The following is a 12,119-nucleotide window of genomic DNA, read 5'->3' as shown; positions in this document are numbered from 1 at the left end:
CCGTAGTTCGGCTAAATTTTTTTCAAACAGTGAGTGGATTGATTTTAAACAAAAGCCTTTAAGGTCTTTCATTATCAACGGGAGAAAACTCAACCTGAACCAACAATCCACCATGTGAGAACAGCTTCAACACGCTAGTGAGGGGGTTAACCCTATAATAAGCATGGAAGTCTTACAATTCAATCACTAAGGATGTGGTGAGATTTACATCAACCACTATGATAATTCAGATCTATGGCTAATGCATGAAAACATTGATTAACAAGTGGACAAAGGCCACAAAAGCAATTGAGTGAGTGAAATTAACCATTTGGAATTATTCACAAAAATGAAGTCAAAGTTGACATTAAATTCAATTCAGAAAAAGTATTGTGAAAATGAAGTTTGAAAATCAAAGGCCTAAGGCCTAGGTTTCTAGTTTGAAAAGAAGTGAGAATGTTTGCACAAAAGTTTTCTGGTTTTGAGTTAAAGATGAAAACAAGGTTCAAAGATAAGCACAAAAAAGGGTGAGGGTTAAGGTTAAGGGACAAAGCCACAGGATAGGAGTTGCTTTCTCAAGATCATAGAAATGATCCAAGGAAGTTCCTTTGGAATTAGGCAACACAAGGGCAAAACAAGGTAAAGCATGTATCAAAGATAACCAAAATAAAAGGAAACCAGATGCCAATCAATGGACTTATACTAGCCCCACCAAACAAAGATGGATACCAGATGCCAATCTATGGACTTATACTAGTCTCATAAAACAAAAATGGATACCAGATGCCAATCAATGGACTTATACTAGCCTCACAAAACAAAGAAAAACAAATGCAATAAGCAAGAGGAAACAAGTTGCCAATAAATGGTCTTACACTCGACTCCAAGGAAAAGGAATGCCAATTAATGGTCTTAGTTCCAAATCCTACCAGATCACAGGAAACAACTGCCAATAGCTGGACTTACAATTGACTCCTCAATGGACAAAACAAAATGTCACAAAGTATGAACAATGATCATGAAATGATATACAATTAATGCTCAAAGATGAAAACAATGCACAGAGGCACACACAAACAAATATGCACAAATGAACAGGTAAGCAAACAAGCAATCAGTTATCACACACTATACACAATCAATAGGCTCAATCAAGGTTGGGCTTTAGTCAAGGGGTCATATCGACCTTGACAAACAAGCCAAATACTGGAATGGGTAGTCAGGCTCTTAACCTCTAATATTAAGAGTTAGGGTGAGTAGATGAAATGGAGATGAGGGTTATGAATCATAGCTCTTAACCCGGGCCTGGGTGAGCTTGAATCAATAGAATGTGTGGGAGTCCAGAATGGGGAACTCTATTCCACAAATGACTGACTCTATGTACAAGATTTTTGGTTTTTATTCAAAGTGCATTAACACATGGTGTGAGTGTAGCGGTGTATTCGTCGCTATATGATTTATTGATTAAACCATAAGCAAAGCATACAATGAATCGAGTCGCCACCGCACTTTTATTTATCCAAAGGACTGGCTAAAAAGCGAACAAAAGCCTAAGAAGTTTTACACATAGAAAACTAATGAAAAGATCAGAGAGTCTGGGTAAGGGGTAAATTACGCAATGGGAAGGTGTTAGGCACCCATCACGTCCTAGGTACTCCTAGGGAGCCCTTTTCACACTTGTTGTATAAAAATGTTTATTTGTTTGTGACATATTGTGCAAACATGAATGGGATGATGAGAAAAGAATGTACAATTTTATTATTTTTGTGTTTGAATGGATGAACCCGTTGCCTACGTACCTTCCATCAAAGGTAAGGATCAAAACACCGTAGTTCGGCTAAAAGATTTCCAAAAGTTAGTGAGTTCATTTTAAAACACAAGCATTAAGGCTTTTCATTACCAATGGGAGAAAACTCAACCTGAATCAACAATCCACCATGCGAGGACGGCTTCGACGTACTAGAGGGGTTAACCCTGTTTTCAGTACGGAAGTCTTACAATCAACTCACTAAGGACAAGGTAAGATTTACATCAACCACTATGGTAATTGAAACCTATGGCTAATGCATGAAAGCATATTAACAATGGACAAAGCCACAAAACAATTGAATGGGTGAAGTTAATTGATTATGAGTATTCACAAAATATGGTTAAGGTATGATTAGGATTGATTCAAAGAAGTGTTATGAAATGGAGTTTGAAAAGTCAAGGACTTAGGGTCCAGGTTTCTAATTTGAAAAGAGATGAGAATGTTTGCACAACATGTATTTACAAGTTTTAAAAGTCAACAAGTGAAAAGGGGTTTTGAAACAAAAAGGATGTGGATGAAGGAGTGTAAAACTTCCTAGAAAGGTTCACCTCTTGAGATCATATAGGAGATGATTCAAGTGTGTCCTTAGGAATAGGCAATGAGCAAGTAAGCAAATAAAAGCAAGGTGATACCGGATGCCATCAATGGACTTATACCAATCTCACAAACAAAAGCGAATATCGGATACCAATAAATGGATTTACACCAATCTCCTAAAACAAAACAATGATACCGGAAGCCAATAAATGGACTTACTCCAATCTCACAAAACAAAAGCGGATACCGGATACCAATAAATGGATTTACACCAATCTCCTAAAACAAAACAAAACATGGATGTCAGATGCCAATCTATCTGGACTTATACCAACCTCCAAAGGATGATCATGGGAATAACAAATGCCAACAACATGGTCTTACAATTGCATCCTCACATACAACAAACAAACAAGCACTAGGCAATGGACATAAGTAACCAAATGAAATGGTCTTACACTCTATCCCTTCCAAATCATAGGAACAATGGCCAATTAATGGACTTACAGTTGTCCTCAATGGGTAAACCAAAGATGGATCACAAAGATGTGAAATGATGATCATGCAATAATGAGCAATTAATGATGATAAATGCACAATGGTATGCAAGCAAACATGTACATATGAAGTAAGCAATCAATCAAACAGAGTCATTTAGCACACACTATAACCAAGCAATTAGGCTCAAACAAGGGTTAGACTTTAAAGTCAACTGGAACAGGGTAAATGGTGCTCTTAACCTTGACATTGAGAGCCAAGGTGAAGCAGATGAAAGGATATGAGGGGTGTGCCTCATTGCTCTTATCCCTGGTCAGGGAGAGCATTGAATATCAGAAGGTGTGGGAGTTCAGAAAGTTGGAACTCTCTCCACAAGTTAATGACTCAATAGATCTTGGGCTTTTACTCACTATGCATCAACACATGTGGTGTGAGCAAGGTGAGTGACACACAGAATAGTAGGAGATAGGCTACATATCTCTTTTGTCTACCAATTGCCTCATATGAGGTCTTTACCTGCTTGGGAACAAAGTTGAACAATCACAAACATTGCCTCTTAAGGAGGACTTCAGACAGGTGCCTGGCTAAGTAACAAGCCAGGTCTTCCAGACTACATGGAGACAAGAGATTCTACCTCAATGCTTAAGCAAAGCAAAGAAATAGCAAGTTCACAAAGGAACTAAAGCAACTATGGTACCTGAAATCAATCAAATATAATCAGTATACCAATCACAAAGTCAAAACAGACAAGATATGAACCAACAGTCAACACAATCAATCACATGTGCAAAGCACAAAATCAAATCAAATGAGTTAGCATCCTACAAAAAAAACAAGTTAGTTCATCACAATCAACTAAACCAAACTCAATCAACTTGAATTAATCTCCTTAAAGCAATTGCTTCTTAAACCTGAAAATCAAACTCAAATGTGAGAAGTGAACCCTTAGGCCAAAGCCTAGGGTCAAAGGAGGAGAAAATATTTAAAACAGAACATGAAACTTGATCAAAATCAAGATTTATCAAATAAGAACAAATTCCAGTTGGTCTCATATCAAAACTATACACCAATTGCATTTCATAAGAAAATCATGTCAAACTAGGCAAGTTAAGAACTCAATGATGTAAACAGAATGAACACAAGCATATCAATACCAAAATGGCTCAATAAATTCCAGGAAAAATCATGCTTAAACAGAACACATTGAATGAGCAACACACCAAATTTCATGGCATTTGGATAAAGGGAAGCAAGTCAATTAAAATCAACAAGTCAAAGCATATTCATACAAGCTCATACAATGCCACAAATCATACATCAACTTCAAGAAAGCATAAAACAGTGACCAAACATGATAAATGAATGAAATCAAAGCCATGGCAATCTTCAAGATGTCTAGAATACACATGCCAAATTTCAAGTTCATCCAATAAACCACAAGGATTTCACAAATCAAATAAAATCATGACTCCCAAAATATTCACAATTAGTCAAACAGGGGAGAAAATTCTCAAACAAATAGAAAATGCATTCAAAAATCCCAGGAAAAATCACAAGCAAACAAGACATCCATAAGTATTAGCATGCAAAAATCAAGAGCAATTGGCATAGCATAAGCATGGAAAATAAAATCAAGAACATGAACAAGACATGGTGTGACATACATTGTCACACCTCCAAAGATCACATCATATCTCCTAATCCAGAAATGCAAAATTAGCAAACCATATACCAAAATGACCAGGAGTGAGTCTAGATCATGCATATAAAATTTCAAGCATTTTGGAGCAAGTATCAAGATTTCACAATCAAAATGGTAAAACATAGGCAAAAAACATACATGATCAAAACCAATAGACCAAAACAAAAACAGGCCGTGCACAACTTTTGCTACCATGCCTATAAAAAACTAGAGGAAAAATGGGGATCAATGCAAAAATTCCCACTCAATTTGGATTATCCATGAAGTTTTTATGATTTTTTGAAGATTGATTATGAAATGAAATAAACATTTGGAAATAAAAATGAAATTAAATGAGCGCGTGGCATTTTTGTAATTCAGGCGCTCACTTAATGAAACGCTGCGTTTCATTAAGTGAGGTGGCGCATTTTCATTCGCGGCATGGCGGAAAAACACGGATTTCATGCAGGCAACGACTCATGAAGATCGAAGCGATTTCTGGAAACAAAAACTTAGAAACTCATACGCGTTCATACTGTTCTTCATCACCAAGATCCAACTCTCACAGAAATTCATAAAAATTATATGGATCGAACCAGCATTCAACGTACATCAACAATCTAATCATGATTTATCCTAATTTTAAGCATGGCAAGAGATTCGATAGAAACAAGTTTTGGTGTTCAAACTTAAAATCAAGATATCTTCATCAAATCTCAATGAAATCGCACGATTCAAGTTGCAGCATGCTCTATGAACTAAGATCTACAAAAGCCATATCAAGATTGCAAGAATTGAAGAATTCGAATTCCTACCTCTTGAAGATGCAGATCTTGATTCTGCTTGTTTCAAGGCTTGGAAGATGAAAACAGATCTTCAATGATGCTAGGGAAGATGAACGAAGGCAAGGAAACAGCTCAACAAAGCTTGAATGCACAGAAATCTTCAACTGCCATGTGAAACTTCAATGTTCAACAGTTAAGATCCAGCACGAATTTGGCCACGATTGCTTCAACAGTTCTTCAACAACATCTGCAAATGATGATTAGCACAAAAGAAAGCAAGAAGAATAGTGAAATTCGATGAAAAATGAGAAAAAGTTTTGAGAAGATTTGAGAGAATTTGAGAAATTTTCAGTTTGGATTTGAGATTGTGATTGTAGATCTCGAAATTCTGTTACAATTAAGACTATATAGTACCTGTTAATCCAGTTAGTAAACATGATTAGCAACAAATGAAATGGATTAGTGAATTGCACATGTTATGCAATTTGGCAAAAATGCCCTTTTTCAAATGGAACCAATGGAACAGTGCAAAACCAGTTGAAGCAAGTCCAAATTTCTGTTTTGAAGTGATTGACATTGGTTTGGAGTGAAAATCATGTGTATTTTTCAAAATCACCTTTTTTCCCACCAAAATTTAAATTGGTTCACTTGAAAAATGGACTTTTTATGTGATAATTTTTGATGCAATGTAATGATGGATTATGATAAAGCATGTCAAATGGGATTTTCTCAAAAAAAGAATCACATGAATTGGCCAAATGGTTCAAGAGTTATGCCTCCTTGAAGTTCAACTTTTCTTGAAAATGATTTGATCATAACTTGCCAACCATAAATGAGAAATGAGTGTTCTTGGACTTTTTGGAAAGGTAAGAGCAAGATCTTCAACTTTCATGTTGGACAAATTTTGATTTGAAGCTTTCTTGATGATATAAAGTTGAGGAGAAGACCTTTCCATTTTTGGCAGTTGAAAATTACAGGTCCTTACTATTTTGGGAAACTTTTTGTCTGACCTCCAATTCCTCAATGATGATGTTTGACATGTTATATGAGGCTTGTATGGACATGAATGAGACCTCTCAAACCATTTCCCACCTTCAAATCCCTGATTAAATGCACAGTTGACCACAATTGACTTTGCTAGGGTTTTGGTTGACTGAGCCATGCTTTGATGAATTTCAGGCCGCTACCACTTGAGATCTTGATACCAAATGATGTCACAACTCATATGAATCTCTTATGAATGATCATGGTGCCCAAATTCTTCAAGAATGGCCACCATCCATTGCTCAATGAATGATTTGACTGTCTTGACCTAATGGTTGCTTCATCTGTAAGTAACAAGGTTAGATGACAATATTTTTGTACTTTTGGTTAGTAAACAAATGAAAAGCAATGATATACAAATGCTATACATGCTTGGTGATCAAGAATCACACTCACAAGATGCCCACCCACTAGGAAGCAAGCAAAGGTGCACAATGATCCTTGAGGCAATGATATGATATGATATGATGCCATGAGGGATCGTAGGGCCAAAATTGGGGTCTTACAGATGCCCCTATTTAAGGTCATTCTAGCCGGAGAAGTGAAGTTTAGAAATCTTCATCTCGAAGCGGTAGAATGGGCTTAAATAATAGTAATGAGACAAATTTTGGTCCCTAAGAGACCTCATGATGCAGATGTATGCATGTAAAAAGACACAAACTCTGTGGGGAATATGATTCACACAGAAGAAAAGACGATCCATCGGAGTAATACACTCACCAGGCACAGAGACTCTAACAGGACTCTTATTGGGATTCTTATTGGGGATAAGGAAAAAAAAGAATGCGTGAGCAGGACACAACTTTGATTTGGGGAAAAACAAAACAGACTAGAGACTTCACTGGGGAAGTAAAGGACTCAAACTGGGGAGAGAAAGAAATTCCAAAGGAAGACACATCTATTGGAAAGACTCAAGCTGACTCACAAAATGCATGTACTGGGGATAACACAAATACAGCAACACGAATAGGAACACAAATCCGCTGGGGAAATCTAGAAAAGACTTTCCAGGGGAAACCAAAGGATGAGATGTTACCGGTTAGTGAGTAACAAACTCAGGAAGAATGAATATCTAAGACCGGTATACGGGTGATAGATGTCAATCAACCAAACATCTGAGAAAGACCTGAAAAAGGTACATCAACTCAGGAACGTCTGACTCCACAGGGGACCAAGGTCATAATAGGGAGCAGACATGAAGGAAACACCAAGGATACCGGGTTGTAGGTATGTAACAGGTGACCGACCGAAACGTGAATTGGTACATATGCCAAAACACTCATCATCCTGAAGAAAGCTAGAAAAGCAGACTTGTTTATAGGATGGACATTTGATTCTGTAAAGAATGCAAATCTTACTCAATTGGGGAAACAAACAAAGGATTCGACAAAAGAGTGCATGAGACATATTATCTATAGCCGTCAAAACGTAGATAATATACTCGCATGGAAAATTATCCTGAACCGGGTTGTAGGTTGTTTATAGGATAAAATCCGAAAATGTGAATTGGTTTGTGTTCCAAAACACTCATCATCCTGAAGAAAGCTAGAACAACAGTCTTGTTTAAAGGATGGACATTCGATTCCACAAGGAATACGAATCTTACTCTGCGGAGAAAACAATCAAAAGATTGACCCAAGAGTGAAAGAGACATAATATCCATTACCGTCAGAACGTGGATAGTATACTCAAAAGGAAGATTATCCTGAACCGGGTTGTAGGTTGTTTATAGGATAAAAATCCGGAAATGTGAATTGGTTTGTGTTCCAAAACACTCACCACCCTGAAGAAAGCTAGAAAAGCAGACTTGTTTATAGGATGAACATTCGATTCCACAAGGAATACGAATCTTACTCGACTGGGGAAGATCAACAAAGGATTCCAACCAAAGAGCGCAAGAGACATATTATTCATTACCGACAGACCGTGAATAATATACTCGAAAGGAAAAGACACCAGAGATACCGAAGTATATAATAGGTGACTAACCGAAAAGAGAGACAATCGATACCAAGCATCCGGGTAAACGAAAGACAACTCAAAGGGATAAATTGCAAGCATCCGGCAATTATCCAACAACAAATATTCGATTCCGCAAAGGGAAATAACGAATCTTACTCGACTAGGGAAACACAAAAGGTTTCAACTGAAGAGTGCATGAGATATATTATTCATAGCCGTCAAAACGTGAATAATAACCTCGAGAGGAAGATTATCCTTAACCGGGTTGTAGGTTGTTTATAGGATAAAAATCCGAAAAGAAAGGCATCGGGATACCAAACTGGGTATATAATGATGACCAATCAACAAGGAGCCACAACATTACCAACAAGAGGGTAAATGAAAGAAGACTCGCCGGAGATACATTGATGAGAATCAATGATCCGGGGAACACAATCACTGACAAACGGTGAAGGGACCCGCTGGGGATAAAATTGCTAGCATACGGAAATTATCCACAAAAGATTTGCTGGGGATATAAGTGCTTATTCAAGCGACTCATCCAAGCGAAGGAAAATCAACATCGAATACTACATGAAGATAACCACAAAGAGGGGATTACATCTACCAAAGATTGGATAGAAAACCATAGAAGCGGAATTGTCATCGGTTGGGATGAACAACAAAGTTGACTCCGTTAGGGGAGAAAACAGGGTTTAAACTACCGGGTAGTAGGTAGAAAACCGCAAAGATAGGACTTACAACTGCTGGTTTGTAGGCAGAGGCCCTCAAATTCTGCTGAGGAACAGAGTGAGAAAAAGGATTTACAACTACCGGGTAGTAGGTAGAAGACCACAAAGGTAGGACTTACAACTGCTGGTTTGTAGGCAGAAGGCCAAAAACATTCCACTGAGGAACAGAGTGAGAAAAAGGATTTACAACTACCGGGTAGTAGGTAGAAGACCGCAAAGGTAGGACTTACAACTGCTGTTTTGTAGGCAGAGGCCAAACATTCCACTGAGGATAAGATGAATGAGTGCCGGTTTGTAAGCAACTATTCATTTATGCCACAGTGAAGCGCAAGAGACAGTTGAAAAAAGGCCAATTTAGGATCGAACCAAAAAGGCGGACTGAATCAAGACTTGTCCTAATGAGGATGTAACTCAAAAGGAAAACCCGTCCCAATGTGTGTTGGGAGGGAACAGAAACAACCGTCATCCACGAGGATGTATCTCAGTGGGGAAATGGCAGGAAAGGATAGACACTTTCTGCTTAAGGGATGACTCTATTTTGAGAGATTAACCACCCGACATCTGCTTTGGGAGATCTATAAAGAGATCTATATCGCCCTAGCAGGAAACAAAAACAAAAGATATATGGCAAAAATGCAACATGAATATTTGAATGTTTATGAGTATGCATGAATATGCGTGATTTATGTTTGATGAATGCTGACAAAACTGACAATTCTAACACAAACAGGTCCAGGAATCAAATGTCCGGTACTATACTTCCAGGGAAAACCAATGAGGTCCAACTGGAAAGCCAATCTGCAGAAGATCTTCAAGCTGAAAAGCAAAGATCTGCGAGGAGGCAAAAGATCGGAGATATCACCAAATCTCTGAGTGATGGATCAACAATCAACCCAACTGGAGCACAGAAAGTCACAACAGGCATAACGGCCACAAAGACAAATCTGTTGGGGGAATGGGATAAATCCCAAAATATCTGCAGGGGAACAAGAGCTCACTGCTATGAAAGCAACTCTACATAACTCCACTGGGGAACAACCCACTGAGGGAGAACAGATCATCCACATAGAATCTGGCTGCCCAAGCAACTCTACCTGGGGAGAACACAAATATCCATTCCATTGGGGAACAACCCACTAAGGAGGAAGAAAAGATCACGCAAGTAGATTCTGCAACAAGCCACTCTACTAGGGATCAAAAGCAACAGAAGATCAACCCAATCTCTGGATGATAGATCACCAACCAACCCTACTGGGGAAAACAGAGGTTTCAACTCCGGCGGAGACTCTGAGGGGGATATCACTGATGCAATCCTGACTCTATTGAGGAAAACCCATTCTATAGGGGATTTTGCATATACACGATCCACCAAACCACAAATTTACAGGCGTCTCCTGGGGAGATCCGTTGAAGAATCCACTGAGGGATACGGAAGAGAGCTGGGGATCAACCACCAAATGCTGACTCTTCTGAGGAGAAAATCCACAACTGCTGAGGAGGAACACAATCACTGCCCTGCTGAAGGAATAAGCTCACTGATGGGGAGATATAGCAATTCTGCTGGCAACGTGGCCGGGGAAGAGAGTACTACTGGAGCAAACAAAGTCTTCCACAACACTCTGCTCTAGGGATATATCACAGATCCCACTATCGACTGTGCTGAGGAAAGATGGCAACAATCCTGCATGCGACAATGCTGAAAAAGCGGTAAAGTACCGGGATATCAATCCACCAACCATTGAATCTTCAAATGGAATGCATCTCTGCTGAGGAGAAAAAACCACAACTCCGTTGGCGATTGCACTGGGGAGAGTGACAGGGTACCGGGGTCTCGAACTACCCACTACCGAAGCTTCCAAACGGGAAACACCCATGCTGGGAGAGAATACTGCTGGAGAAGAAAACGAAGTCTTCAACAACACTCTGCTTAGGGAACAACCCTAACAAAAGCTCTGCTTAGGGAATAACCCCAACAATAAAGCAGGATAAAGAGGATACAACCAATGCCAGGAATATGACCAAATGTCTTACCTGTTGGAAATCATGCCACCCTCGGGAGAGCACTGAGAAATTCTTAGGTATCCTTTTGTCATTGTGAATGTTCACTTTGTTTAAAACAAACATTTGAAAAATTTATTTGTTTAAACAATGACATTTTATCAATTAAAACATGCAAAACATTTGTTGAATTGAACAAATAAGAGTGCAAATAATTGGATAAAAAGCTCAAATTGATTTGATGGAATGGTAGCCTGCAAATGGCAAGACTCCATAGATCTGTACAAATTTGAAATCAATGATGTATATTGGAAGAGGGCTACATTGAACATAATGATCCTTTCTCTACCAATTTGAATCTCGATGTATTCGAAGCTTCAGTTGACGACGAATCGAGAATCTCTGACGAACAGACGGCTGTGGAACAGAAAGTCTTGTCAGGATGCAGTTACTTGCCAAATCCCTAATTTTTGCCTAGATTGCCCCAAGGTGAGGTACTCAATCTAGCGGGATGCAAATATCTCCTTTTTTCAAGTCTCTAATTTTTGCCTGGATCACCCTTACGGGTTCTCCACCGAGACGCTCATTTTTGCCTAAGCCGCCCTTTCGGGTTTTCAACTTAGCGAGCTATTCTGTTTTTCATTTGCATATACTTTTTTCTTTCTTAGGCAAAGTATTTCTTGACTGCATCTGAATTCACAGGACGAGTGAAATCCTCCCCATCCATTGTTGTAAGCATCAAAGCACCGCCTGAAAAGGCTCTCTTAACAACATATGGACCCTCGTAGTTTGGAGTCCACTTGCCCCTGGAATCGGGCGCGAAAGACAAGACTTTCTTGAGCACGAGGTCACCTTCTCGGAACACACGAGGCTTGACCTTCTTATCGAATGCTTTCTTCATTCTCTGCTGATACAACTGACCATGACACATGGCAGTCAATCGCTTCTCTTCGATCAAATTCAACTGGTCATAACGACTCTGAATGCATTCAGCATCAGTCAACTAGGGACTTAAGGGTATACTCTTTTTTTTATTTTTTTTTTGAAAAAAAGATTTTGAAATTTTTTTCCTGATTTTTGATTTTTCCATTCTT

This window comes from Lathyrus oleraceus, chromosome 3, assembly GCF_024323335.1.
Source record: "Lathyrus oleraceus cultivar Zhongwan6 chromosome 3, CAAS_Psat_ZW6_1.0, whole genome shotgun sequence".
Taxonomy (NCBI): Eukaryota; Viridiplantae; Streptophyta; class Magnoliopsida; order Fabales; family Fabaceae; genus Lathyrus; species Lathyrus oleraceus.
This window is presented reverse-complemented; position numbering follows the sequence as displayed.